The 5,067-nt window shown below is 42.6% G+C and overlaps 1 pseudogene; it reads right to left on the reverse strand.

Moving 5' to 3' along the window:
- Positions 1-481: 481 nt before the first annotated feature.
- On the reverse strand, positions 482-1,381 carry LOC138167550 (signal-transducing adaptor protein 2 pseudogene; annotated as a pseudogene).
- Between the last annotated feature and the right edge of the window lie 3,686 nt (positions 1,382-5,067).

Here is a 5,067-nt window from a genome sequence, read left to right on the forward strand (position 1 = left end):
TCCTCCCTTTGTCTCTCCCCCCCCTCTCCTCCTCTCCCCCTTCTGAAAATGGAAGGCATTTTGATATAGTCTATACATGTGCTATCATGTAATACATATTTCCATATTCACCATATTGCATGCACTATTTTTTCATCAACAAAAATTTATTGAGCTCCTACTACGTCTGAAATGAAGCTGTTGAATCAGCTGATCTCTGAGGTCTCTTCCAGTTTTCTACAATTATACTTTCAAAGGTATTTATCTTCATTTCTGATTGGTCTTTTTTCATGTTCCTTTAGTTTTAATATCTAATGGGAGGGGGGATTTAAGGTGTCCCTAAGGGAATGGGAGCCCAATGTGTGTCCTACCTGCTAAAGGACTAGAGCTAGAGGGAATGGAAAGAGGAAGAAGGGTGATGGGCAGTATCCTTTGGAAGTAGGATCTGAAAGAGGGTTTGTCTCCATTGATCCTAAAGCCTTTTCCCTGAATCCAAGTTGTGTCAGTGCTCTAGGATGGCCCTCCTCTGCTATAGCTTCCTTTTCAGATCCTCAGTAATATCTGTGGAAATGGATAGGATGAAGGAAATCTTGGGCTAGAAAGACCCTGGGGCAACTTTCTTGGGGCTGATAAGATTCTTGGTCATGGTGGGAATGGGTGGCACTTTAAGCAGTGGCTTCCCTTGTCCCTTGTGTTTGGGGCCAGTCAAGAAGCTTGGAGACATTACCTACTCATCTACATATTGTGTTGTGGGCTCATCACTGATAGGTGTAATGTAGTTCTCATCCTGAGCAGGCACAGGTGGCAGAGGTATGGGCAGCCAGGGCAGGACTTGCCTGGTCCAGGAGCTGCTGGATTTGCTCAGTCTCTCCTGGTGGAGGCTTGGTGACTGTCTATGTGCTTTCTCCAATCTCCTCGTTAGCCTCCACAAACCCTAAGACCTTCTCCTAATTCTCCTTGGGGTGGAAGGGAACCAAAGCCTTCTTGGTATTAGAGACAAAATAGTTCACTAAGTCATGGAGAGAGGAGCAGGAGAAGGGCTCCTCCAAACTGATCTTGTAGGTTACCCCTTGTGCTTCATCACCTCCACCCTATTGAACATGTGGAAGGTGGTGATAGAAAAACTCCAGAGGCCTCCAGGCCATAGTAGCATGTTCCCACAGTCCAGGTATTTCTCCAAAAGCAGCTCTGCTTCCACCCAACTCACATTCAGGAAACAGGAAGGCTTCTTGGAGACCTGATGATTTCTCCTGGCCATGTATATATGTCCTGGCAGCAGGGTCAGGTTGAACAGGACTCTGGTCTTCAGTGAGTAGTGAGTGAATTTTAAGTACTTTTGTACCCAGCCCTCCTTGATAACTGATAATTTATATAAATTGACACTAAAGAAACAAAGACTTTACTGGGATGGGAAGAATACCAGCTGAGGACTGACTCTGTCCTTCCCCCATACCGATATTTGCTTTCCTCTTTAAGAGGTGCCCAAGATCTCAGTACCAGCCCCCAGGGTGCTGACAGCAAGCGCTCCAAGTATATAGACAAATTGTCACAATGATGGCACAAGGTAAATCCTGCATTTTTACTCTGAAATTTTGCCCAAAGTCCCTGGCAAGTTTGCTCATGACAGACATTATTTTTCTTCCAGTGACATTTTCTTCCCTGAGCATCCTTTTCAATGCTGCAAGACAATTTTGCATAGCATGATGGAAATGGAAAGGACAGATAAAGGAAACATGTATATATTTAGCCATAGCCCCAGGAAACTCCTTTATGGGGAATAATAGCTTACCCTCTTCCTCCCAGATAGGGAAGAGGTAACAGGAAGTCAGTTGGTTAAGTTAAATAACATATATGCTGTAGATGCAGTGATGGAGAACCTGCAGCCTTGAAGCTATATATGGCCGTCTAGGTCCTTGGGTACAGCCTTTTGACTGAATGCAAGTTTTACAGAACAAATCCTTTTGTTAGGGGGATTTGTTCTGTGAAGTTTGGATTCAGTCAAAAGGCTGCACTTGAGGATCTAGAGGGCCACATGTGACCTCATGGCCACAGGTTCCCCACCCCTGTAAGGCAAAATGTCTCAAGTTAGCTATCTAAGGGAGTTTTCTGTGCCACCCAGGTGAATCCTGAAGCAAGTGAAAGACAAATCAAAGAATGTATTGAATGTCAATCAATCAATCAAGGAGCATCTATTAAGTTCCTACTGTGAGCAAGGTATACAAAGAATGAAATACTCCCTGATCTCATGGAGTTTAGACAACCTGGGAGTTCTGAAGCTAAAAGACCATTTATCTGTAGGAGCTGAAATGAAAGATAAAACTGAACTTTATTAGATGGCTGTGGTAAGCAGAAGTGTGAGAGGTAGTGACTATGAGAATTTTGGAACAGATCAATGCCTGCAAAAACAGGGCTAGCTGTGATCCTCTGAGGCAGAGGTGGGGCTGAAGCACCTAAGCAGGAAACTAGGAAGCCGAGCTCCTTGTGACTGACGGTGGTAGAGATGCTGCCTTACCTTGGGACAGCTCAGAAGGGAAGGGAGTTGATCCAGCGCTGGGGCTCCTAACATGAGATCCCTGAATATGTATATACAGACACAGGCATATGTATAAATAATAAATATACATATGTGTGTTGTATAAAGGCACATGTGTACATATATATATGTATATATACATGTGCAGTGTGTGTATGTGTGTGTGTGAGAGAGAGAGAGAGATTAGCAGCTAAGTGGTACAGCGCAGAGCGGGCCTGGGGTCAGGACGGCTTGAGTTTAAATCTAGTTTCTGATAGTTCCTAGCTGTGTGTCTCTGGGCAAGACACTTAACCTCTGTTTACCTCAGTTTCCTCCTCTGTAAAATAGGGATAATAACAGGACCTACCTGTCAAGGTTGTTGTAAGAATTGAATGAGATAATAATTGTAAAGCACTTAACACAGTGTCCAACACATAGTAAGCTCTATATAAATGGATGTACATAAATACATGCATAAGTATATGTGTATAGATCTATATGTTTAGATACACAGGCATATGTGCACATATATGTATACATATGCAGATATATTCCAAAATAAGTTTTTCTATGTATTTTGAATGTATTTAATAAGCATTTTTCTAAGAACTCAAGGAAGAGAAGTCAGCTGGGTAATAGTACTAGGCCTGGAGTCAGGAAAACTCATCTTCCTGAGTCCAAATCTGGTCTCACACACTCACAAGTTGGGCAACCCTGGATAAGTCACTTAACTCTGTTTATCTCAGTTTCCTCATCTGTAAAATGAGCTGGAGAAGGAAACGGCAAACCAGTCCAGTATCTTTGCCAAGAAAACCCCAAATGGGATCATGAAGAATTGGACACAACAACCAAAAAAACCCCCAAACTTGAACAATAAATTCTGAAAATGAATCCAGAGGCTTCACCAGACCATGAAAGGGGTCTATCACACACACACACACACACACACACACACACACACACACACCATTTAAAAACCTCTGCTGTATTGTTTTCAGGGTGTGGCTCTCTCTACCACACTATGGCCTTAAGGATTTGTTCCATTTACTGACACAGAAGTCTATAGGGGAAATTGTTTCCAACAAGTTTGTGAAAGGTTAAGAAGAATTTTACTGCATGGGCTTTCTGTTAGTTATATTTTGTCAGGATGGTTTAATTAAATACCTTCTTACTTGATTTCTGGTCATTTTCCAGATCCATGAGTAGAGTCTCCATTGGATGGGGACTTAGGCTAAGGGTATGTTTCCTTTTATCCACATCGAGCCTAAGAAATGCACAGGGACCCTTCAAAAGAGAATTCCTAAAAATGTATAAGGGAAGTTTCAATATCAAGAAAACTTGAGGAAGGAATTTTTGGAAGAGAGAAGGATATTTTTATCAAAGAAGCTACCCCTAATTTATCCATTTTATTACTATCCTAAAGAGAGGTTTTCTTAAGAGAGGCACACCTGGAATTTGTTTGTTTCCCTCTTCATAACCCCCCTTCCTCTGCTCCCAGTGATGTCAGCAGCCGCTACAGTTGCCTTGGCAACTTCATAGGACACATTTGTTGCTTTCTGGACATCTGCATCCAGTGGGAACTGTCTCTGGCTCAACTCCCTTCCCTGAGTGCAATCTATAGGAAAACAGAATTAATTATCTGGGGGGAGGGGGTGGGCAGGGTAGAGAGGGGAGCTTGTCTTGTGGACTTACTTGTTAAAAAGGAAAGGAAAAAAGTGGGAATAAAACCAAGGAAGGGAAACAAAGTAGAAAAATGCATGCTGATTATTTGTCCCCTGCCTTACTGATGTTATTTAGACAATGCTCCCCTCCCTGTACGTGAAGGAATTACAATTTCCTCAAGCCCAAGATCTCAGCAGCAGCCCCCAGGGTGCTGACAGCAGGGGACTGGCAGGGCCCAAGTTAATAGACAGACCTTCACAGTGATGGCATGAGGCAAGGTCTGCATTTTTACCCTGGCTTTTTGCCCGAAGCCCCTGGCAGGTTTGCTCATGGCAAACATTATTTCTCTTCTGCTGACATTTTATTCACCAAGCATCCTTTCAAATGAATCCAATCAGGCTTGATTCATGAGGTACAGATTATTCTAATGAATATTAAATAATGATTTTCATGAAATCCAAGGAACACATTAGATGTCCAGCCTCTACCAACCATGTAGCTGTGGTGCTCAAGCATAGGACACTGGGCTTCACCGTGGTCCCTATGGCTAAGAACCATTTCAGGTCAGATGAGAGATACCCTTCTTCTAAGTTACATAGGGTTCTATGTAGGTATTATTGAAACACAGCATTGATAAGGGTTGATCTTTTAGCCCATTTGCCATCATAATGCTCTTTCCAAGTACTAGCCTAGACTTGCCCTAGAACTATTTGCACCGTAGCCAAAGTGAGCATATATACTTTTAAGAAAAAAAATTTAAGATGGTACACACTGACATATGGTACCCCAGATAGATCCCAGTTCACCAGGGTTTTGGTTTGGTCTTAGACTTTTCTTCTTTCTTCTTTGACTAATTAGGGTGTTGGGCTTTGGAATCAATGATTCCTGAGGTCCCTTCAAAGGCTAAGTGGCTA

Source organism: Petaurus breviceps, unplaced genomic scaffold (assembly GCF_028583685.1).
Source record: "Petaurus breviceps papuanus isolate PSGF00001 unplaced genomic scaffold, PetGlider_PUasm1.0 229, whole genome shotgun sequence".
In the NCBI taxonomy this organism is placed as follows: Eukaryota; Metazoa; Chordata; class Mammalia; order Diprotodontia; family Petauridae; genus Petaurus; species Petaurus breviceps.